We start from the raw sequence: 25,970 nt of genomic DNA, 5'->3' as shown, positions 1-25,970 counted from the left end.
CAGGGACTTCGAAGGATTCGAACCGGAGACCGAGCCTGAGGTAGAAGCAATGGGGGAGATTGTGTCCCTCGGAAAGTCAGTGGGTCTGGAGGTAGATGAGGGTGACATAATAAACAAGCTCGTCAAGGAACATGAGGAGGAATTCTTAACTGAGGAGTTGAAGGAGCTACAGATGATGCAACATACGGAGCTTCTGCAAGAGATTAGTAGTGAGGAGGAGGTAGAGTGGGAGGAAGTGATTTCTACAAGTGAAATTAAAGACATGCTGGCAATGTGGGAGAAGCTTTCAAGTTTCATTGAAAAGAAACACCCAGAAAAAGTTTCAACTGGTCGTGCTTCAGCACTTTTTAATGACACTTGTTTGTCACATTTCCGTAACATTTTAAAAAGCAGGCAAAAGCAAACCTCTTTGGATAGATTTTTATTCAAAAGTCCTGCAAGTGAAAGTGTCGAAAGTGCAGCCAAAAAGGCAAAAACAGATGATGATTAAATGAAAAATACCTAATGTTCAGCTTAGGTTAAGTTTAAAGTTAAGAAAGTGCATTTTTTTTACAATTAAGTTTTTGTGGTTTCATTTTAAGTAAAGAAAGTGCTGTTTTAGTTTTGTTTAAAGTAAAGAAAATGCAGTTTTAGTTTACATTTAGTGTTAAGAAAGTGCAGTTTTAGTTTACGTGTCTACAGTGCCTGCATCCCTTCCTCCCTCCTTCCTCCGCCGCCATTCACCTCTGTTAGCCGCACTCGTCTGTCTCCAAGGTAAGAATACAGTACTAAATAACACTTTTTTCTTTTATTTCATATATTTTGTTATGCATTGATAAAGTATACATGTGTGTTTCTTAATTAAAAACGTCTTTTTTCATAGTTTAGGATGGTTTGGGGATGTTTCACAGGGCTGGAACGGATTAAATCTATTTTGGTTTTTAAATGGGAGAAATTTGTTTGGTATACAAATTGACTGACGAGCTCGTTACAGAATGAATTAAACTCGTATCTCAAGGTACCACTGTACTTATAAAATTCTGTATAGGTACTCACCAGTGAATACTAATATGTTTTAATTAATATTTTTATATACTTTTAATATTGTTTTCTATGTTTTAGGCTAAAAATGCTTATCTTATCACAAAAATAATTAAAATAATAAATATATTAAAATACCTATATACCGCAAAATCCCACGATATAGCGAAAATCTGCGATATAAAATTAGATATATACAATTTTAAAATCTGCGACATAGTGAGACCATGAAAAGTGAACCATGATATGGTGAGGGACGGCCGTATTTTCAAAGATAATCTGAGGGTCCTTGTACCTCAGAGAAGCAGGGAATTGGCTGAAACTGTAATGTTAGCCAGATGTCATTTTTAATAACATTTTCTCGTACAACTCTGAACTTTCTGATGTTGATTTTGTTCCCTTTCATTTATTTTGCTTATTTTCATCCTGCTGATTCCCCTGCCCCGCCCCCTGCCAAACTACCTTGATGATTCATTTCTCATTGAAAGTCCCTTATTATTTTCAGAATAAACTTAAGACACATTTGGTGGCATTTAGAGTTCTCTACTCATAGTTGTATCTTCTACTTTCTCTCATTAAGTTCTTACACAAATTATTGTTCCAGCTGAATTGATCTTTGTACTCCTCTGCTCCCTCCCCAAACCTGCCTTGTAGTTTTGTGTTTTGTTGATGTTTTTATTTTTCAATTACAATTTATGTGCAATATTATTTTGTATTAGTTTCAGGTGTACAGCATAGTGGCTAGACAATCGTATGCTTTAAAACGTGCCCCCCCCCTAATATTTCAAGTACCTGCCTTGTAGTTTTTTTTATGTTTGAACTTTGTTCAAGCTATTATTCAAATTTGGATCTTCTTATCTGTGTACTCAAATGCTACTAGTCCTTTGCTCAAATCTGGCTGACTCCAGTGGGTCTTTCCTTATTATCACAGATGTGGGCTTTTCCTCCTGTGTGAGGAAAGGCGGAGATAGAGATGAGGAAGGCACCCATGGTAGGTGTGATTGTCTGTATTCTGGTTCTTAAGAGGGATGGTATGTTCATGGTGTTCATTGTATTGTTTTTAAAGATAAATAACAGAAACATAAAAGAGAGCCATGCATGAAGAAATTTTTTTTTGTGTTTGTGTGACAGAGACAGAGAGAGGGACAGATAGGGACAGACAGACAGGAAGGGGAAGAGATGAGAAGCATCAGTTCTTTGTTGCAGCACCTTAGTTGTTCATTGACTGCTTTCTCATATGTGCCTTGATGGAGGGGCTACAGCAGAGCAAGTGATTCCTTACTCAAGCCAGTGACCTTGGGCTTCAAGCCAGTGACCTTTGGGCTCAAGCCAGCAACCTTTTGGCTCAAGCCAGCAACCTCTGGGCTCAAGCCATTGACCATGGGGTCATGTCTAGGATCCCACGCTCAAGCCAGCGACCCCACACTCAAGCTGGTGAGCCTGCGCTCAAGCCCAATGAGCCTCTGCTCAAGTCCTGAGGTTTTGAACCTGGTCCTCTGCATCCCAGTTTGATGCTCTATCCACTGTGCCACTGCCCGGTCAGGCAAAGCAATGTTGATAATGTGTTATAAACCTATTTATGTGCAATATTATATTATTAATATATTATATAAATCATTATTTTCATCTATAGCCAAAAAAGAAAAAAAGTTTTCTGTTTACAGACTTTATCTTTTATCTCTTCCATTAGACGCTGAGTCTTAGCACCAGGAACTTGGTGTTGTCTAATTATTAGTCCCCCATTGGACCCTGCATGGAAATAAGATTGGATTGAAGTCAAGAAATTTAAGTTTGAGTCATGATATCATGGTTATGGTCCTAGTACTGAGAGCTTGCGTGATGAACTTTTGTGACACGTAAGACAAGTATTTTGTGGTTTTCGAGTTAAAGAATGGTTTCACATTTTGTTTCATTTCTTCTTTTCATCAGTCATCTCTGACCTTATGGGGTCACTGAGGCCTCAGAAAATGAGGAGTTTGCATTACAGAGTTTTTATGTTTCCTTTTCTCTTTAAAGCTCTTTAATTCCGTGATGTCTGTTTGTAAGCTATGCTGAAAATGGATTTTGATATCTCCTGGGTAAATACCAAAGAAGTGGAAGGAGCAGCTGTGCCCAGATATTTCAAATTTGAAGAACCAAAACTCTTGTCAAATCCTGGAATAATTTTCACACTTGTGAGAAATTGTTAGGAAAGATCCGGGCCTGGTAGGATTATCAAGCTTCAATCTTTGGAAATTATAATGGTATCTTGAATGAAAGAAGAAACCAGAAGGGAATATCAACAAAGTGAACTTGAAACATTTTTCTCTTTGGGCTCATTAGACATAGAACAAATACCAATGTGCACCTTTCTTCTAGGTGCATTTTTAGGGGTATGGCGTGTTTTCATTTCGGCTGGTCTTACCTCATCTTGGACTCCTTTTCTGCCTTCCCCTTCAGTGCACGTGGACAGACGTGCGGACACAGAACACTTGGACTGCTCGTATTTCTTGAGCATCCCCCGAATCTTCTACCTTTGAATCACTCCTTGGTATTTTTAATTTAATCCTTCTATTGAATTCTACTGAGTATTCACTATGTGACTTAAATACTTATTACTTACGTAGCCTGCCCTTGACTTGCCGGTTGAAAGTCATTATTCCCCAGTCTAACTCTTCACTCCTGTAGGTAATACATATGTGTATAATGTGTGCACACCCCTGCCCTCACACATGCACTCGCAATCATGCTCAGACACTTTGAGTTGTTTTTCACAGAACACCTGATTCTAAATACGCATATGTCTATCTTCTCTAGATGTAAACCTTCTTGTGGACAGATACTTGGTGACCTTTTCCTTTGTGTTGAACATAGAAACCATAATAGTCCCGGCCTATGGTAATGGCTCACTAAAGAGAATGGCTTCAAAGAAGTTTTCTGCCTCCCCGCCCCCTTTTAAATGAAATACCATGTAGGATTCAAACATGTAGCCTAGATTAAGGGGAATATTTTATTAGTATAAATTAATTAGCTCAAATTGGTGACATTTGATTATTATTAGGTCATCCAAAAGAACAATGAGGCTGATTTAATAAGCTTCCAATGAAATTTTTGTTTATGGAAGATAGTTCCAGTCACATCAATCTAAGCATCTAATTTAATTTTCTTTTCCTTTTAGTCTGTATCTATTTATCTCTCTCCCTCTCTCTAACATACACACTCTCACTCTCTCATGCACACACAGACATACACACACATACACACTTTCTTTCTTTACATGGTATCAAGACAATTTGGACTCACATGGATCAGTAGTTGCAAATGGCAGTATTTTTTAGTAGTTTTATCTCCAATTTAACTTATACAGTTGCTCCAAAAAGTAGGAAATACTTGTTTCAAATTAACATCATAGCAAGTAACAGTGCATGCAGTTATTAATTAAGTGTTCAGTTTAAAGTCAATTAGTAGGTTCCTCAGCCATTTTAATCTGTCACCATTAAGCAGAAAATACCACATGAATATGTCTTGTCATTTAATTGAGTGGAAAACACATGTATGTTGAAGCATTGTATTTGCTTATACAATTTTAACATGAGTGAACTTGTACAGTTTTGAATTTAAAATAAACACAACAAAACTAAAGAAGCCTGCAGTCGTCTCCTCCTCCTCCTCTTCCTCCTCCTCTTCTTTCTTCTTTCTTCTTTTTCTTCTTTCTTTTTTCCAAAGAGGACAGATAGTGAGACAGACTTCTGCATGTGCCCCAACCAGTATCCACCCAACAACCCCTGTCTGTGGCTGATGCTCAAATCAGCTGAGCTATCCTCAGTGCCTGAGGCCAGTGCTCAAACTGACTTCCCGCAAGCCATGGCTGCAGGAAGGGAAGAGAGGAAGAAGGGGGAGAGGGTTGCTTCTTATGTGTGTCTTGACTGGAAATTGAACCCAGGACATCCATACGCCAGGCCGATTCTCTCTCCACTGAGTCAACCGTCCAGGCCCAGCTTGCAGTCTTTAAAATCAATGCTCCATTCCCAAGAAGTTCACATATAAATATATCCTCAAAGAAGCTTTATTGTGAGGGCTCCAGAAAAAAAAACAGTTAACCAGGCAGCACAGAATAATTTGGGGAGAGGGTCTCCTTTGTGTTAAAGTTTAAAGAGAACCCAATTGAGTGTGGGTAATGCTTTACCTTACAGTTTATGAAATGATTAATATATTTTAACACCAAAATTTGAATCAAATGTTTGCAGAACCCTGGAAGCACAGTTTGAGTACCATCTAACAAGGATGGAAAGATTGTTGACATTGGAAATGTTCATTGTATCTGACCCCTTTATTTTTCTGGATGAGAACCGATAGTGTGTATGAAAGTCTCCATCACAGCATCTAGTGTGTACTAAATACTTATTTTCTTGCAGTAATGAATAAGTGAAAAAAGAGAAAGAATAGTACCTGTTAATATTTATTTAATGTTTACTATACGGCAGATACTCTACTGTTTGTAATTAACCCAGGACTGTACTGTTATTCCCATTTTACAGATAAGAAATTTGAGGCATAAAGAGATTACAGTAAATTACATGTCCAAGGTTACCCAGCTTATACATGACAGCATGGATTTGAATTCTGGCTCTGTGACCATTATACATATTACCAACAGATACATTTAGCAAGTATAGTGCCTTCTCTAGTGACTTATTTTTGTTGTTAAGTGTAGCTGATGTTATGCAATCATGCGAGACTCAACTTCCTGTCTTATTTATTATTTTCATGTAACGACAGTGATTCTTAATGTCTGTTAACCTTCAGCAGTACATTTGCCAAGAGCATTTAAAGAAACAGATCCTGTCTGGGCACTTGAATTTATACAGTGGACTTGATGTTCCCAGTGAGCCTTTCCACATGTTCTTTCAGTTCAGGAGGATGTACTGATGATGTCTGTGGGGCATCCCTCCTGACACAATTTTATCATGGGCAGAACAGACAAAAATAGCATCGGAAACCAAAGTCCTTGGTTATTTTTTCTACTTTACATTTCAATGATTGTTGATTTTGTAGCTTGGGAGGATTAGTTTTGAAAGACCAAATAGGAAAAAAAACAAACAAACCCACAAATGGAAGAGTCAAAGCAATGGCCTTAATAATTGCCAGCTCTTTATGCTGCTTTTTAAGAGCTTTTTGTTGTGTAACAGTACACAGTATAGTTTAGGAAGAAGGAAATGATATTTGTTTCAAATGATTATTATTTATTTCTGGTGTCTGTAATCATTTGGCTGGCAGATGTGCTGAGAAACTTCGTAAGAAAGACCTCCATCTCTGGAGGAGGACAAGTCAGTGTATCATTATAATATGATATATCACGGAGTTACTTAGCAAGAGCTATAGGCTCTCAGTAATGGGAGCAAGTAGCTGGGGCTCAGAGATGAAGAACTTCACCGTTGAGATAACACCTGAGCAAGGTCTTGAAGGATGAATAGGAGTTCTCCAGGTTAGGATGCAGGGGCTGAAAGTGTAGACACTCAGACTTTTCCACGGGTCTGTTACTGAGTCTCCTTGCAGTTTTCATCTACCTCTTCTCTTTTATCTTCAATTTATGTTAAAGGAGAAAAGCAATTGACAATAACTTACTGGAATAAAGTACTCTTTTATTTTTCCTGTTATTTTTGTTAAGGTCTTTTAAAAAAAGGTTAGCTCAATTTGTTTTGTTTTGCTTTAAACAATTATAGATAGAGCCTTCATTCTTATCTCATTCTAATACATTGGTATCACAGTTAGCTAATGTTTAGTCAAAGGCTGTGGAAAGAGAGTTGAGTCTCTGTACGAGTGCAGATTGGGAACAGTCATTTTCTTTCAGGCTTTATGTCTAGACCCAATTAATTCATGATGCTCAGCTTTCACAACATTGGTTATTTGTAGATACGTATATGTAGATCTTCCCTGTGAGAACTTGAGATCTTTCTTATGGTATTGTGACCACGATCATAGATTTTCCAGAAGAGCGCTGCTTAAAATATTCTGCTTTTCAGATCTCTCAAGAATACCTAGGAGCTTGATCTGTATTTGGTTTGTAATATTGTTAGCTTTATATACTAGGTGACTAGCTTGTTATCAGATAAGTGTCAGAGGTCGGTAGAAGGGTGGCAAAGCATGCACGTGGAGACACACACCTGAATTATCCAGGTAATTACTGTAACCTCTGGCTACCTGTTGTCAGTCACTCGCTAATGGTTGTCTTTCCTCTGCCAGGCCTCTATCCACTAGATGGTGCTAATATTTGCTATTGCAGCTCCATCCCAGGGTAATTTAATAACAAAGGTGAATTACTTATTCAGTAAGTATTACTGAGTACCCATGAGCCAGACTCTGCAGGGGTTATGAGTAGTGGGTTCCGAAGCTAACCGGGGTGCGACCCTGCCCTTGGGAGTGTGCGTTCATCACTGTACACAAATCTCAAGGTAGCAGGTGGAAGAGACCTGAGGGAGAAGCAATCTAATGAGTGGTTAAGCATGCCAGTGCTGGAGCCAGCGTGCCTAGGTTTGCATCCCAGCTGATCCACTACTAGTTTACCAGCTAACTTACGTAGCCTCTCTGTGCCCCTATTTTCGCATCTGTAAAATGTGAGTAATAATAGTACCTCCTTCATCAGGGATCATGTGAGCTAAATATGTAAAGCACTGAGCTCTGCAGCTCGTATCCGTGTTGGCCCTTCATCCCCCTTTACCTGCCCAGGAAAGGCAGCGAGGGACGTGCCTCGTCTGCATTCCTTACTGATGGACCCTCAGTATGCCAGACACGTAGCAGGCGCCCCTCCTGAATACATCTGTTGCATCATAAGCGTGGGGTTGAGAATGGCCTTTGTGAATCTGAGAAAAGTGTGGAACTATTAACGGGAACTCGTGAGTTTTCTAATTTAATCAGTTTCTTTTAGATTTCTGTCCTGCTCTTTCTAAAGAGGAATCTTCATCATGAAAGAATGCCATTTTTATAGGAAGGTCTTCCTGAGAAAATGCTTAATTAACACAGAAGGTGATTTTCCCCAGGTGTGTTCTGCTGAAGGGGAAGGAGAGCTCCCAGGGTGACCTCCACCCCCTCACCCCACCCCGGGCCATCAGATGGGGGGGGACCCCAAGGGATTGTTGTAGCCACTCTGCCTGCCTGCTTCTCTCTTCCTGTTTCTGTCTACACTGAACAAACATCTTGAAGGCAAATGTCAAGACTAGGAATAAGAAGAGCTTAATTTGTCACATCTGAGTACAGCTGTGTGTGGAACTGCAATTTGCATTTTAATGTCCCGCTTATTCCAGAAAAGTGGCATTTTACAGATTTCCTGTGTTATTCATGAAGTACAAGCCTTTGTGGTTTAAAAATAAAAAAGTTCAAGTAATGACCAAGAACAAGGGAGGTTCAAAGGGTTTCCCACTCTTTCCGTGTCTCATCACCTTTCCATCTGTTTCGGCATTTCTTAGTCTGTTTCTGTGTTTCGTCCCCGATGTCAGGAACAGACACACGTAGGAAGCGTTAACCCCAGCACCACATCTGGCCGCCTCATTAGCTTTCCAGTTCTTAAAGAGAACGTGTGTGGTAAGAAAATCACTGACCTGCAGAGACAAACGGGAGCAGGTATCTAGCCCCAGGCAAGTATCACAAGTGTCTTCCTGCTGTTGGAGTGCATGAACCGTCCTCGGCCGAGGCCTGCCCTCGGCCAGGTGGCGTTCTGTTCAAGCCCCCATGGTGGTTATCCCGCCTGTGAGGTGTGCGGGCAAATGCTGAGCAAGGATCAGGTGTTAACCCATCTGCACTTCTAAATTGTGTGATTTTTTTTATTAAAACAGGTTGACTCAGGTTGGAGACAAACCTGGGCATAACGTGCTGGTGAAGTTTTCTCCCCAGAAAATTCTGGAATGAGCAGTGTTTCAGATGGAAGCCAGGTGGTGTGAAAGCACCTTGCAGAAAGAACCCATCCCGGTGGTGATGTGAATTTAGGCGAGAAGACACACTCCAGGGGCGGATGTGTTCCTAGGTTGCTTAGCGGGCAGGGCTGACTGCCCTGGCTCTTCCGAGAAGTGATGCCAAGGGACTGGGCACTTCATGGGTCACTGCATTCTGTGTTCAGTCCTCGTCAGCAGAGACATTATGATCCAGTTTCAGGAGCAGAGAGATGTTGGGGGGGAAAAGTCAACATAATGTTAAGGACTAAGTAAACAATAAGAATGAATTATAGTGTTACTTAAAATATATTAAAAAACAGAGGTTGGGCCCTGGCCAGTTTGCTCAGTGGTAGAGCGTCGGCCTGACGTGCGGGGGACCCGGGTTCGATTCCCGGCCAGGGCACATAGGAGAAGCGCCCATCTGCTTCTCCACCCCACCCCCCTCCTTCCTCTCTGTCTCTCTCTTCCCCTCCTGCAGCCGAGGCTCCATTGGAGCAAAGATGGCCCGGGCGCTGGGGATGGCTCCTTGGCCTCTGCCCCAGGCACTAGAGTGGCTCTGGTTGCGGCAGAGCGACGCCCCGGAGGGGCAGAGCATCGCCCCCTGGTGGGCAGAACATCGCCCCTGGTGGGCGTGTCGGGTGGATCCCGGTTGGGCGCATGCGGGAGTCTGTCTGTCTCTCCCCGTTTCCAGCTTCAGAAAAATACAAAAAAAAATAAAAATAAAATAAACAAACAAACAAACAAACAAAAAACCCAGAGGTTGGAGGTAGATTGATGGTCATTGGCTGAAGTGGCCATTGCCACAGGCAAAGTGTTAGGATTGATGAGGGGGTTGGGAGGGAATTCAGTTGTTCAGATAGTATATTTTTAGTGTCTATGTATCAGGTACTAAATCATGTACTCTGTGGAGGTGTATATGTGTGTGTGTATGTCAGAAAGAGAGCGGTGAGGGGAAGAACAGAAAGGCAGATGAGGGATATTACATAACAAAAGAATGTGCCTCTAGGATTTAAAGATCCCCTACACTGTATTTGGCCTTCATCAGGAAGACAATGTTCCAAGTATGTGTCTTGGAACATTCTTCAGTTCGATGAGCTCAATTAGACATTTAAGTCTGTCTGAATGATAAACACCTTTGATGGTTCTGATATCTCTCACGGTTGGTTGTTTCTTGCTACAGTTTTCTGTGTTTCATTCACTTATTCATTCATCCAACCAATATTTATTTAATGCTTAACCGAACAACTATTGAACTAGGATTTAGATTTACTGCTGAACCAGGATCCAATAAGTAAGCAGGTAATCACAGGTCAGGGGAGTGGATGCTAATGATGAGGAGATGCCCTGGGAACTCAGAGCAGGGAGGGTGCTCAGTGAAACTGGAGAGTCTTTCTGGGAGAAGAGGCATCCAAGCTGATATTTAAAGAATGAATAAGACTCAGCCCCCAAAAGACAATAGAGTGTTCCCGGCAGAAAAAGAGCCTGTGCAATGGCCAGGAACTTGAGTCTTTCCTAAGTGGTCAAGCTCGTGAATGGCTGAGGAGTGAATTAGATGTACCGGTGCTAATGATGCTGAGTCACACAGTCAGCTATTGCGTCAGGCTTGATCTTGACTGACCATCTTAGGGAGTGGATTGGATCCGCAGAGGACCAAGGAGAAGAGTGGTAAGGTCAGCATACCTTAAGCCTCATTCTTTAAGCAAACTTCTTGGTTTCCTTACATTGTCCTGCTCTTGGCTCAGTTGTGGTCACTACTTCATTTTAAACACTGTATAGATATTCATAGAATTTGTTCTTATAGCTGCCACTCGTCTAAGACAACCTATGTACCAGACACTGTATACGAGGGTTTTACAAACTTTCTAATTTAAACCCTGACAAGGTCCTGAAGGGGAGGACCTGTTATGCAAATGAGGACCAGAGGTTCCAAGAGATGAAGGGACTTGCTCTGAGGCCTCTCACCTGGTAAGGATTAGAGCAGGGATTGAAACCCAAGCTGTTTGTTCCACAGTATGGGCTGGAGCTCCAGAGGAAGAACAACATGAAGATATTTAGTATGTGATACAGGGGCTCTTCATAGATATTTTCAAAGTCCTTTGTAATGAATTTTAAGATAATAAAAGAATTTTAGGAGGCAGGTGGCTATATTTCCTGAGGTGGTTGGCAACCTGATCAGAGTTTCATATGTGGTGTATTTTATGTCAGACAATGTATCAAATGCTACACCATTTCACATAATCTATTTAATAGGACTTTTCTTAGTGAGAATGTAATTAATCTCCACCTTTCTTTATGCAATTGTGTTGTACCTGTCAGGAACTAAATTTTCTAAAACCTTGCATGAAGTTGCCAAATAAAAATAATTACTATACAATGACCTCGCTTCTAAGGGCAGAGCTAGTTGAAAAATTAACAATGAAGCACCATAGTTTAATGGAAAACGAGAAGGGGAAATAATAGAAAACTTAGGCAGAAGGGAGTTAGTGGGGGCTCCAAAGTCACGAATATTGAATATGACAAGTAGAGGCCAAAGTGAACCATTCAAATAATGGGGTAAAGAAAATCCTGAGTAGCTTTTAACATCAAATTAAGACCCAGGCTATTATTGCCAGTGGTGTTATGGAGGGAGTAATATGTTCTAAAACCCCATATAATGCAAAACAATAAAGATGCTGGATAAAATTTAAACAATATATATCATTTTAATTGCATGACTGATCTGACAAGAAAGTAAGAGGAATCCTCTGACTTAAACTGGCGAGAAAGCAAGCTGTCAGAGAAGTGAACCAGTGTGGAAGCTAGGGGCCTCCCTTGGGGATGGCTGCTGATTTCTGGTGACCCAGAGCTTTGACATATAAAGGCTGTATTCTAAGGGTTTTACAATGGGGCATGAGGTTGAAACTGTCTCCCGAATCCAGGACCCTGGAAAGGAATGGTGGGACCGGCAGAGGTGTTAGCAGGGAAACTGGCCTTTCTTAACCCTGACACCCAGGGGTGTGGTCTCCCTTGAGCATATTTATCCACAAGCAGGCGCTTATGAGGTTTAGGGTTGAGTTTATACCACCGAGGCCCAGGAAAAACAAATAAAACTCCCAAACTACAATTTGGCTCAAAGTGATCCTAGATTGACAATGCAGCCCTCGCCTAGCAAACTGATAGAAATGTCTGTGGAGAGACACACCCTCAACACAGGCCTAAGAGAAGTCCCACGGTTAGAGTCCTAGTAAACATGGGTTCACAGTCACCAAATTGTAAAACTGGGCAGGGAACCAGGCACTACTAGCAAAATCTATATACTGCCCAATTGGATCTGCAGACTTTAGATGCAATTATGAAATACTGAACCCAACATACCAAGGTTTGCTGTGTTTAAAGAAACAAAAGATGGAATCAAAAGTAGGAGCAAGGAAAAGAAAATATCCCAAAGTGACCAGGCAGGTTTGTGGGAGGAATCACAGAGGGGCCCGGCTGGGTGTTGGACAACAGTACAAGCCTCAGCTGAAGTCTTAGGAGCTTTAGGAACATGGCACAGGGTAAAGCAGGGGTCCCCAAACTATGGCCCGTGGGCTGCATGCGGCCCCCTGAGGCCATTTATCTGGCCCCCGCCACACTTCCGGAAGGGACACCTCTTTCATTGGTGGTCAGTGAGAGGAGCATAGTTCCCATTGAAATAATGGTCAGTTTGTTGATTTAAATTTACTTGTTCTTTATTTTAAATATTGTATTTGTTCCCGTTTTGTTTTTTTACTTTAAAATAAGATATGTGTAGTGTGCATAGGGATTTGTTCATGGTTGTTTTTTTTATAGTCCGGCCCTCCAATGGTCTGAGGGACAGTAAACTGGCCCTTTGTGTAAAAAGTTTGGGGACCCCTGGGGTAAAGGGTTTTCTTGTTTTGGAGGATCCAGGTTGAGTCTAGTTGGCCATTTCAGGGTATTGTCATAGCTTTTCAGAGTGCCTTTCCTCTGGAAGGATCCAGGCCAGCTCATTCCTTGAGATACAGGACAGGTGATGGGACATGACTCTAGGAAGTCAAGAATTCCTAAGACTTTCCGAGAGGTGTAACTTTATCATTGTCATCGTCATCATAATCATCATCATCATCTTCATCTCCATTAACAAATATTGTGCTTCACGCATTGTCCTAAGCACTAATATGGGTTATTTAACCTTATTAAATAAGATTTTCCTTTATTTAATCTTGTATATGTGCTATCATTAACCCTCTGTTACAAATGAGGTAATGAAGTCTTAGGGAGGTTAAATGGTTTACTCCAGATTACAAAGTAGGAGTTGGGTGCGAACCAGCCTGACTTCTGAGCTCACATACTGACCCTTGGTGCCCCTGGAAGCCGCCCAGTGCCCTCTTGGAGAAGCGTGACAGCCATTGAGGTATCCTGAGGAGTCTGGGGCATTGAATACATTGTCTCTTGTCCATCATTGTGGAATTGGAGCTGCTGGGGAACCAGTTAGGGCAGGAGTCTCTCCCGGATGAGGGATGGAGCATTTCTCCCTGTATTTGTGATGTCCCGTTAATGAGAGGAGTTCGCCTCTCAAGGGAGAGCCAGAGCACAGCCAGAGGTCAGTGCCCGGCCTGGAGTACAGCCTGATCCAACCCAAGCAGAGAAGTGAGAAAGTCAAGGTCTGGAGCCAAAAGACAAAGTACCCAGAGCAAGGAGGAGGGCCGGGGGAGTGATTTTCGAGGCAGATACAGATGACAACCCGATTGCTGCCTGTACTCACTGTAGCCGTAGGCAGGGTTATGCCAGCAATGGCCTAGTGGTGAAGGCACAGCAGAGAGAGGGCTTTCCCCACCTAAATTCTGTTTCTGATGCAGAAAATCTGACATACTAGTATTTCTTTAAGTCAATGGGGGAGGCAAGGACTTTCATTTTGAATCTTTGCTCATGAAAAACTAAAAGGAGAGGCCCTGTTATATAATGGGGCAAAATGTTTGAAATAAGGACATTTGAAATCAGATTTTTTTTTTTCTGATGGAAACACAGATAGTATTTCCTAGGGAAAGTAAAGTATTTACTTTCTCAGATTTTTACCTTCAGTTCAAAGATTAATAATTGCATTGTGTTAGCCATATGTTACCCTTCTGATATCTTCTGGATATTCTGTGGAATATGAACTCAGTTTCTCGTTGTTTCCAGAGGAGAATATTTAAGGACTCCTTTCCTTTTGAAAGATATATATTTTAAAAGTAAAACTCCAAAATGTCGGGGCTCATTTGTTACGCATTTGACTTAAGTTCCTTATTCTCATGATTCAGCTTTAAAACGAATGAGTATGTACTAATCGGAGATGTCCAATGTGGAATACGTACCACGAAGAGAAGAAAGCAAGTTGTAGGATATGTAGAATACGATCACAGTGTGTACAGATACAACATGCATAGAGGGGGCCTGGAAGAATGCCCGGGTACCACTCATTACCTGGGTGGGGGAGGCGGTTTTGGAGACCTAGGGTGGGAATGGGGAAGGAGACTTTCACTTTTTTTTTTTTTTTTTTTTTGTATTTTTCTGAAGCTAGAAACCGGGAGAGACAGTCAGACAGACTCCCGCATGTGCCCGACCAGGATCCACCCGGCACGCCCACCAGGGGGCGTCGCTCTGCCATGACCAGAGCCACTCTAGCGCCTGGGGCAGAGGCCAAGGAGCCATCCCCAGCGCCCGGGCCATCTTTGCTCCAATGGAGCCTCGGCTGTGGGAGGGGAAGAGAGAGACAGAGAGGAAGGAGAGGGGGAGGGGTGGAGAAGCAGATGGGCGCTTCTCCTATGTGCCCTGGCCGGGAATCGAACCCGGGACTTCCGCACACCAGGCCGACGCTCTACCACTGAGCCAACCGGCCAGGGCTCACTTTTAATCTTAGACGCTTTTGTATTATTTGACATTTTTTCTAAGGATCATATATTACTTCCTAATACTAAAAGATAAAAAACATTTCAAAAATTTAAATTTCAAGCCACATATGTCATAAATGTCAACATTTATTCCTTTCAAGGGAGTTTTGTTTGTCTATGTTTTCTTCCTCGAACTAAAGCAACTCTTAGGAGGAATAGAAAATGAAGACATAATGGAATCCTCCAAAGGTTTAGGCCCTGGGCTATGTCTGTCTCTTGCTGGGAACAAAAGGAAACAACACAATAGGCCACTTCCCATAGTCCCATCAGAGTTTTCTTCTTAGCACATGGACGAATGTAGAGAGTTTGATTTTGTCATGTTCCGTTTCCCTGGAGCATGGTGCCTCTCACTGTTCTTGGCACTCCCTTCATTTAATCAGTTATCACACGTTTTTGAATCCCTTACCATGTGCCACATATAAACTCCATACTTGAATTTTTTTTTTTTTTTTTTGTATTTTTCTGAAGCTGGAAATGGGGAGAGACAGTCAGACAGACTCCCGCATGCGCCCGACCGGGATCCACCCGGCACGCCCACCAGGGGGCGACGCTCTGCCCACCAGGGGGCGATGCTCTGCCCCTCCGGGGCGTAGCTCTGCGCGGTGACCAGAGCCACTCCAGCGCCTGGGGCAGAGGCCAAGGAGCCATCCCCAGTGCCCGGGCCATCTTTGCTTCAATGGAGCCTCGCTACGGGAGGGGAAGAGAGAGGCAGAGAGGAAGGAGAGGGGGAGGGGTGGAGAGGCAGATGGGCGCCTCTCCTGTGTGCCCTGGCCGGGAATCGAACCCGGGACCTCTGCACGCCAGGCCGACGCTCTACCGCTGAGCCAACCGGCCAGGGCCCACACTTGAATTTTAAAAAGACAAGTAATACACCTTTAGATGTGTAATTCTGTGAGATAGACAAATAATAACCTGATATGACAAGTATAATGAATGATAGCAACCGAGTTCTGACTTAGCCTGGGCACAGGGCTGTAGGGTGAGGAGTGACTGATCAGGATAGAAGGGCTGGTGGTGGGGCATCCTAAGGAGAGAGGCCACTCTGAGGAGCTGAAGTTTGGAGGGGAAAGCTAACATGGAATGTGTGGCAGGCGTTTGTGTCCTTCACCAATATTTCCGTCTGTCCTCCTGGACACGTGGCTGGAGGGCTGACTTCCCTGTCCCGCTGCGGTTAGTCAAGGCTGTGTAATACACCGGAGCCAGTGGGATGTGAGGGGAAGTGATGAGTATGTGCTCTGGGCAGGGGCACCCATCTGTGGGTGTGGGGTCCCCAGAGGACTCTTTCCCTTCCGTGGGGCATGCCAGGAAGCAGAGACACACTGCTTACCCATCACCAAGGGGGAGGGCTGCCGTGAGCCTTGCCTGGACTCATAGAAGATGTGACATGAGTGAAACGGAAACGTTTGTTGTGAGCTTGGAGTGGTTTTTGATCAGCATCTAACCCAGCTTTTTTGAACCAATACAGTGTGCGAGGAACAAGAAACGGGTGGTGGGAGGGAGCAGCCTGCAGTGAGGAGGGAGCGAAGACGGCATAGGTGTGGCACGCCTGCCTGTCCCTTGCTGTTTCCTCACTGGGATAGAACTCTGGTTTTTCGGCAAGCGGCAAGCACATCGGATTTTATTTCTCAGCAGATTTAGAAATGTAGAGAGCTTCATATCGTCATTCCTGATGATGTTGATCCCTCTTCCTTTGTCTGTCCTGACTCCCCTCTGTTCTAGCGCTCTCTGCTTCAAAGGGGAAGGAGGCAGAGAGCTTACCTGTGCTGGGATCTCTCTTCCAATCTTCCAGAGGCACACGCTTCTTGGGGACTACACTGGAGGCCATGCCAGAAAACAGCACCATGAGGTGGCATGCCCCCCCCCCCCCACTGGCCCTTCCACAGCGTTCACAGCCAGCGTCAGGGCAGCAACCCTCACTTCTGGGTGGCTGAGCCCCCTGGTCAGCACCCAGTGTGGGATGTAGGGGTGCCCCATCCCTCTCTGATAGGTGGATAACTCCAGCTGAGGAACAAGGTACAGGGCGAAGGGTGGGGTGCCTGAGGCTGGAGCGAGAGTTTTTTGAAGTCTGGAGGGATATTGGAGTAAAAACTTGTGCTTGAAAATCAAGTTCAGACTTGAGGCAGGTATTGAAGGTATGTTTCTGTGGGGGACCCCAGTTCAGTTGAAGGAGTCATGTTTGAGCAGCCACACAGCCGGCAAGCCCCATATGGGGCAATGCTCTGCTCATCTGGGACCGCTGCTCCATTGCTCAGCAACCAAGCTATTTCAGTGCCTGAAGCAGGCATGGAGCCATCCTCAGCACCTGAGGCCAACTTGCTTAAATAGATCCATGGCTGCAGGAGGGGGAGAGAGAGAGAGAGGAAGAGAGAGAGAAAAAAGGGGAAGGGGTGGAGAAGCAGATGATCACTTCTGTGTGCTTTTATGGGGAATTGAACCTGGGACTTCAACATGCTGGGCCAATGCTCTACCACTGAGCCAACTGGCCAGGGCTAATCGGCATTTTCATATCTAAAATTTATTTTTGCTTTTTTTTTTTTTTTCATTTTTCTGAAGCTGGAAACAGGGGGAGACAGTCAGACAGACTCCCGCATGCGCCTGACCGGGATCCACCCGGCATGCCCACCAGGGGCGATGCTCTGCCCACCAGGGGGCGATGCTCTGCCCATCCTGGGCGTCGCCATGTTGCGACCAGAGCCACTCTAGCGCCTGAGGCAGAGGCCACAGAGCTATCCCCAGCGCCCGGGCCATTTTTGCTCCAATGGAGCCTTGGCTACGGGAGGGGAAGAGAGAGACAGAGAGGAAAGTGCGGTGGAGGGGTGGAGAAGCAAATGGGCGCTTCTCCTATGTGCCCTGGCCGGGAATCGAACTTGGGTCCTCCGCATGCTAGGCCGACGCTCTACCGCTGAGCCAACCGGCCAGGGCTATTTTTGCTTTTCTTAACTGTTGATTTTAAAATCAAGAAATAGCCCTGGCCAGATAACCCAGTTGGTTAGAGCATTGTCTCAAAGTGCAGGGTTGCCGGTTCAATCCCCAGTCAGGGCACATGCAGGAACATTTTCTCTCTCTCTCCCTCTCTAAAATCAATAAATTAAAAAAAAAAAATTTTTTTAATGAAGAAAAAATTATTTTCTTTGAACCAGTGTGAAGGTGTGAAGTGTGAAGGTGTGAATTTCTTAAATGACTAAATAAAATTTAGATCATAAACTTAAGAGAAAGAAAAATAGTTAAGCTTCACATCATTTCTAAGGTTAATGGAGTTTATCTAGTTAATTAAAAGATATGAAGATTTCCAACTTTCTACTCTTTCAAATAAATATCCTGAATCAGAGCTGACCAGCTTACATATGTGTGAATGTGTATTTGAATTCAAGCATTTAAAAATAAATGTTAGTTTTCCTGACCAGGTGGTGGCACAGTGGGTAGAGTGTCAGCTTGGGACACTGAGAACCCAGGTTCGAAACCCAGAGGTCACCAGCTTGAGCGCAGGCTCACAAGCTTGAGCGCGGGCTTTTCAGCTTGTGTGTAGGATTATAGACATGACCCCATTGTCGCTGGCTTGAGCCCAAAAGGTTGCTGGCTTGAACCCAAGGTCGCTGGCATGAGTAAGGGGTCACTGGCTTGGCTGAAAACGCCCCAGTCAAGGCACATGTGAGAAAGCGATTAGTGAACAACTAAGGTACTGCAACTATGAGTTGATGCTTCTCATCACTCTCCCTTTCTGTCTGACATCCCTTTCTCTTCCTCTCTCTCTCTATCTCAATCAATCAATCAATAAATAAATAATATGTAAAGAGAAGGTAGAATGAGACCATGTCCATCCAACAGGTCTGAGTAATACTGAATATTAGTTAGCTAGTCCTTATATAATTAAAATATTTATGAATTTAAGTCCTCATTTTAAAGGCATGAAACAACAAAAGGAACACATTAGAGGGAACAAAAACCAGGTAGAAACTATTGTCCTAAACTTTCAGTTCTAATATGGTAGCCAGTGGGCACATGTGGCTATGGTGTTACTTGCAGTGTGCTTAGTGAGATTTTTGTTGCGCATGTAAAATGTTCATGAGATTGCAAAGACTTTATACAGGGTAAAGACTGTAAAATACCTCATTAAAAATTTTATATTGGTTATATATGAAAATGATAATATTTAGGATATATGGATTAATATATTATTAAATTAAGTTCACCTGCTTATTTTACTTTCTTTCTTTCTTTCTTTCTTTCTTTCTTTCTTTCTTTCTTTCTTTCTTTCTCTCTCTCTCTCTCTCCCTTCTTTCCTTCCTTCCTTCCTTCCTTCCTTCCTTCCTTCCATCTTCCTTCCTTCCTTCCTTCCTTCCTTCCTTCCTTCCTTCCTTCCTTCCATCTTCCTTCCTTCCTTCCTTCCTTCCTTCCTTCCTTCCTTCCATCTTCCTTCCTTCCTTCCTTCCTTCCTTCCTTCCTTCCTTCCTTCCATCTTCCTTCCTTCCTTCCTTCCTTCCTTCCTTCCTTCCTTCCTTCCTTCCTTCCTTCCATCTTCCTTCCTTCCTTCCTTCCTTCCTTCCTTCCTTCCTTCCATCTTCCTTCCTTCCTTCCTTCCTTCCTTCCTTCCTTCCTTCCTTCCTTCCATCTTCCTTCCTTCCTTCCTTCCTTCCTTCCTTCCTTCCTTCCTTCCATCTTCCTTCCTTCCTTCCTTCCTTCCTTCCTTCCTTCCTTCCTTCCATCTTCCTTCCTTCCTTCCTTCCTTCCTTCCTTCCTTCCTTCCTTCCTTCCATCTTCCTTCCTTCCTTCCTTCCTTCCTTCCTTCCTTCCTTCCTTCCTTCCTTCCATCTTCCTTCCTTCCTTCCTTCCTTCCTTCCTTCCTTCCTTCCTTCCTTCCTTCCTTCCGTCCGTCGAGGAGAGTGAAGCAGGAACACTGAGCTGCTCCTGCATGTACCTGACCAGGGAATTGAACCAACAACCTGGCAACCTCTGCACTCGGGGAGGATGCTCTAACCAACTGAGCTGTCTGGCCTGGGATTAATTATTTTTTTTTTTTAGAGACAGAAAAAGGGATAGAGAAGGGAAGGGGAAGGGAAGCATTCATTTCTTGTTGCACTCAGTTATGCCTTCATTCATTGGTTGCATCCCATGTGTGCCCTAAATGGGGATCAAACCCGTAACCTTGTTGTTTTGGGACGATGCTCTTAAATGACTGAGCTAACTAACTAGTGCCCTTTTACGTTTTTTTAAAACTATTCAATATAAACTTTTAAGTTACATATATGGCTCACATTATATTTTTTTGGACAGTGCTGGTCTAAAGTCATTGGAATAGACTCAGAAATAATGGAGAAAGCTAATGACTAGAAACCATTGTTCTTGTAAATGAGGAGAAATGAAATTAAAAAGCTGTCAGAGCCTGACCTATGGTGGCGCAGTGGATAAAGCGTGGACTTTGTACACCGAGGTCGCCGGTTCAAAACCCTGCACTTGTCTGGTCAAGGCACGTATGGGAGTTGATGCTTCCTGCTCCTCCCTCCTCTCTCTCTCTCTCTCTCTCTCTTTCTCTCACTCTCCTCTCTAAAATGAATAAATTAAAAATTAAAAAAAAAAAGCTGTCGGAGAATCTTGAAGAATCTGCTTCCTCGCACATGTCTCCACATAGCAGCCGCAGTGGTCTTAGAAAATGAGAGCCAGGCCCCATCTCTTCCCTGCTCAGCCTCCTAGGGCTTCTCATCTCACCTCTAGTATAGAACCCAAGGCCCCCTAGGGTTTGGTTCCCGACCACATTGCAAATCTCACTCTCGTCTCCTTCCCACTCACTCATGCCGGCCGCTCTGGCCCTTTTGCTGGTGTGTGAACACGGCCGTGTGTTGCTCTTGGGCCTTGCATGCGGGGCGTGCCTGCGCTGGATGCCGTGTGGCTCACTCTCTCATCTCTCTCCGGGCTCTGCTCAGATCGGCCTGGCCACTCACTGTCGCATCTCGCACTACTGCGCCGTCCTCACTCTCTGTCCCTGTACCCATTCCATTTCATCTGCACAGCACCTGACACCACCTGCAAAATCCATGTCTAATTATCTTCCTTGCCTTCATCACCACCGCATCTTCGTTGCCTAGAAGAGTAGTAGAATGCGGTAGGTCCTCAGAAAATATTTGTCAAATGAATGAATGAAGTAATTTTAAGTGAAGCAACCAAAAAAGGAAAAGAAAAGAGTTTAGAAGGTAAAACACCAAAATATTAATAAGATCTATCTCTGAGTGATAAGAGTTTGAATGATTTCAATTGTTTTCTTTTTTTTTTTTTTTGACTTGGAATTTATTTTTACTTTATTCATTTTAGAAAGGAGAGAGAGAGAGAGAGAGAGAGAGAGAAGAGAGAGAGAGACAGAGATAGAGAAGGGGAGGAGGAACAGGAAGCATCAACTCCCATATGTACCTTGACCAGGCAAGCCCAGGGTTTCGAACCGGCGACCTCAGCATTCCAGGTCGATGCTTTATCCACTGCGCCACCACAGGTCAAGCTTTAATTGTTTTCTGTTACCTATCTAAGCACAACCCTCTTCTTCCTTGTTCAGAGAACCTTATTTTTTCTGGCTCTCTCTGCTACACGTGGTCAGCTCACTAACCCCCTCGTGGTTGCCTCATATTTCTGTCTGTGAGTGGTTCAGGAACAGGTCTGTGATATATTCCTTGCTGGTGAGCTGTGAACAGAGGGTTGCTGAGGCGGCCGGCTGGGAAAGGATTCACTGCTCTAAAAGAGATGCTTATATAGAGAAACAGTCTGTCACAGTTCTCCTGGACGTGGTCTATGTGAGGTGCTTGCACTGTCCACGGAGCTGTAGAGTCTGAACACAGAGGGTGACAGAGTGAAAGAAAAATGGGAAGAAACCCAGTCCCTGATGATGTTGTTGGGCTGACAAATGAACTATCACAAGGCTTTTCTACTTTGTGACCTCCTGTTTGGGGAGGAAATAAATCATTCTCATTGCTAAGTCCATTTTGAGCTGGGTTTTCTGAAATGTTTCTTCCAGCTAAACGTATCTAACTGCTATTATGTTATAACAAAATTCAGGTGAAACAACCTCCAAATTATAGACTTGTCAGCAAAAGTACCAAAGTTGTAATAAGAGATATAATTATAGCATAGCATTTCCCAAAGGAATAAGCTAGGGACACAATTAGCACAAAATGAGTGCTCAGTACTTAGAGAACAACAACTCCATAAAAGAAGAAATACCTTGAATTGCCAATATAATGATGTAAACTTGAATTATAAATGTAACACAGGAAAGTAGGTAAACTATACCCCTTTTCATCTAATCCGTGCTGCTTCAGACATATTTGTAGTCCTGAGTTCAATTCTGTAGTGACATTATAAGGTCACACACAGCTTTTACTGAAAACAAGGAAGATTTATGGAACAATTATTTTATTTTATTTTTTGCTGCCCATAATTTTGGTGACCTTATTTTTCATCTAGAAACTGTCTCTGCCCCTGTTCTTAATAGATGTGTTTTGGGTGAAGAGGATATCACCCTATCCTGAGGTGTTGGGGAGAAAGAAGATTTCTGGAACAGTTATTTTATTTTATTTTTTGCTGCCCATAAATTTGGTGACCTTATTTTTCATCTAGAAACTGTCTCTGCCCCTGTTCTTAATACATGTGTTTTGGGTGAAGAGGACACCACCCTATCCTGAGGTGTTGGGGAGGAAGGTCGGAAAGGTCACGTTTTTCCCTGGCCTGCGTGATTGCCTCTTGGATGGGTGTGTGAACCAATCCGAGTTAATATAACACAGTAGGACTTTTTCCTGGGTCCGCTGAGAGAGAGCAAACACTTCTGACTTATACTAAACCTGGCAGAATTTAAGTCTGGAGCTGTTGGCAGCCTTATTGCTACAGACTGAACTTGAGAACTAAGCCGTGTTGCTGATGACGTCATTTGAGCTCCCAGATCAAGGCATTCCTGAAGCACATAACCTCAACTTTTTTTATTTATAAGATATTACATTTGCCTTTTTGCTCACTCTTGTTTGAGCTCAGGGTTGTATCATCTCCAACGGAAACATGTGAAAGGATCATAAATGCCAATATATGTAAATAGTTGTTGTATCTCTGAAGTCTGACACCCACAGGAGGAAATACATTAAAAGGCACACAAATGTAGAACTTTTAAACACTTGGTGTTGGAGGAGGTCACCGAGACGATGTGACTATCACTTGACCCAAGGGCTGGACCCCAGCAGTCAAGGACTCCCACCCCACCTCTGACTTTGGAATGTGTGTTCTGCTTGTTATTCCCACTCCCAGAAGCCCTCCCTCCCCCACCAAGGACCCAGTCAAGAGCTAGTACTGTGGTAATGAGGCTATGTGGACTGGCTGTATGACTAAACCCAGTTAAGGCCTCCATATAAACTCTTAAGATTGTGGCAGGTGGATGTGGCAATCTAGTCATCCTGCAGCCACCCAAGACAAGTCCCCGTAAGTTCCCTTACTTATTAAACTTGTCACTTACCTATCTTTAGTGGTCTGCCTTTTTCTACCGTCTCTCCCTGTCTTCTGAGTATGGGGGCAACTTCAGACTACACCCAGGAAGTTCCTGAGGGGGCTGTGAACTAACACTTGGGACCATCAGCAGTGTAGCTGGTTGCTTCAAACAGCTGTGACTTCTCTGTCAATGTATGAGCTTAGCCAAAAGCAGGGGATGCTCTAAATGGGAATTTCTATGTTGAGTTTGAGTCAGGGCTTCTATGTGTTTTCACCTACTTTCTCTTTAAAAAGAGAAAGTCAATCAATCAATCAATTAATATTTACAAGTACAGCAGTCAGACATTTACATAAATTATGAAGTAATTCCCCCCCCCCCCCCAGTAAATGTAGTACCCACCTGGCGCCATGCGTACTTATTACAGTATTATTGACTCTATTCCCTATGCTGTACTTTACATCCCGGTGACTATTCTGTAACTGCCACTTTGAATTTTTTAATTCTTTCACCTTTTCCACCCAGCCCACCCCCTGTCCCAGTCTGGCAACCATCAGTTTGTTCTATGTCTCTATGAGTTTGTATCTAAGTTGTTTGTTCGTTTATTTTGTTTTTTAAATTCCATATACAGTATAAGTTAAATCATATGGTATTTGTTTTTCTCTGACTTATTTCACTTAGCATAACACCCTCTAGTTCCATCCATGTCACAAATGAAAAGATAGATGCATCTCTTTGTTTATTGCAGGATTATTTACAATAGCCATGATATGGAATCAACTATACTTTCAGTGGTTCTCCAACATAAATAGAAAACAGGGATTATATGAGAGCATGTACATGGATGTGCTTTGTAAATTATTAAATAGAAAAGTATGTATTGGTTAAAAGGGGGCTCTTGAATCAGGAAAACCCATGTTTGAAACTCAGTTTTGAGCTTTCTTAGTTGTGTGACTATGGGAGAGTAAGTTAACCTCTCTGATCCTCAATTTCCTCATTTGTAAAACAGGGGTAGTTGTAAAGATTAAATCTTTACAACTACCACATAAGGTTGTAAAGATTAAATCTAATGCTGCATATAAGCGTTTATCACAAAGCCTGGCAATCTGTATGCTCAGTAAATGTTAGCTAGTATTATTCAAATGCCATGAAAACATGAGGCAGAATTGTTTTTGTTCTTGTTCTTTTAGTGTAGTCATTTTGGGATAAAAGGAAAAAATGTATGCCATATTTTATTAAACTTAGAGCAGATTGGGTTTCCGGGTAGGCACATATATAAAAGAATATATTTATTTTTTCCTATACAAGTAGAAAGTAAAGTTAAAAATTTTTTTCAATAGAAAGTCAGTTTTATCAGCTACCATTTTTAATTCTGGAAAAATTTTGCTTTAGTATAAAAATATGTAAAAAGGGACTAGGGAGAGAAAAGTAGAAATAATCTCTGGACTCAGTTGTGGTCGTTTTTTAATGGCCAAAGGGGAAGGAAGAAAAGAAGAATCTCCAACTCTCATGGATATGTTTTGTGATTCTTAAAAGAAAAGGAAGGCATCTAAGTCATTAGGCTCTGTGACTAATGGCTTAAATAGGCTACTACTATTGAATATTATTCCAAACTAGTAGAATAGTGCCATTTAATAAATATTAAAAGGATATGAGAATAAAGGATTAGATTGAAAGAAGAAAATAAATAACCAGCCAAATACTTGATACCTAATTGCTTTATTAGACTAGTAAATAGATAAGAATAAAAATTATGCTGCTATGATGTGGGGTTTTGATATTAGGATTTTACTGCTCTCTGAATTTAGGAGCTCATTTAATTTGTGGTAATTTTGTCATCAGTTTTCAATTGCAGTGTCTTTTAAAATACTGATTTTTTTATACATATAATAATTTCTAATTCCTACCCAAAAGCTTTTTTTTTTTTTTTTTGTATTTTTCCGAAGCTGGAAACGGGGAGAGACAGTCAGACAGACTCCCACATGCGCCCGACCGGGATCCACCTGGCACACCCACCAGGGGGCGACACTTTGCCCACCAGGGGGCGATGCTCTGCCCCTCTGGGGCATCGCTCTGTTGCAACCAGAGCCACTCCAGCGCCTGGGGCAGAGGCCGAGGAGCCATCCCCAGCGCCTGGGCCATCTTTGCTCCAATGGAACCTCGCTGCCGGAGGGGAAGAGAGAGACAGAGAGGAAGGAGAGGGGGAGGGGTGGAGAAGCAGATGGGCGCTTCTCCTGTGTGCCCTGGCCGGGAATCGAACCCGGGACCCCTTGCACACCAGGCCGATGCTCTACCACTGAGCAAACCGGCCAGGGCCTCCTACCCAAAAGCTTTTTAAAAAAATTCTGTTTCATATTTTAATTTACTCTGAAAGTTATCTTTTTACATATTTCTTTTATTTTTTACTCCTTTTAATTTCTTTTTCATTTCAGTCTATAAAAGAGATTTTTGATTTTATTTATCTTGTTCAAAGAACTGTTGGTATTTGCTATTTTACCAAGTGTTTCTCTTCTTACTGTTTTATCTTTTGCTCTGGTTTTTAGAATCTAATTTTTGAAATTCTTTTTCCAGGTTGGAATATATTTTATTATTGATTTTCTAAATCTAAAAATTATTTTATTTGTTCCCATACTTTTTTTTAAAATTTATTTATTTTTAGAGAGGATAAAGAGGAGAGAGAGAGAGAGAGAGAGA

The 25,970-nt window shown here is 42.7% G+C and overlaps 1 protein-coding gene and 1 non-coding gene across 3 annotated transcripts in view; one reads left to right on the top strand and one right to left on the bottom strand.

The window, feature by feature from the left end:
• HTR7 (5-hydroxytryptamine receptor 7) overlaps window positions 1–25,970 on the top strand; it is a 102,059-nt gene that overhangs the window by 53,621 nt on the left and 22,468 nt on the right. The window lies entirely within an intron of this gene.
• TRNAT-GGU (transfer RNA threonine (anticodon GGU)) lies at window positions 14,708–14,783 on the bottom strand. Its single transcript has one exon. It is a non-coding gene; the product is annotated as a tRNA-Thr (tRNA).

The sequence above is a fragment of the Saccopteryx bilineata genome, chromosome 7 (assembly GCF_036850765.1).
Source record: "Saccopteryx bilineata isolate mSacBil1 chromosome 7, mSacBil1_pri_phased_curated, whole genome shotgun sequence".
NCBI classification, from domain to species: Eukaryota; Metazoa; Chordata; class Mammalia; order Chiroptera; family Emballonuridae; genus Saccopteryx; species Saccopteryx bilineata.
This window is presented reverse-complemented; position numbering and strand designations above follow the sequence as displayed.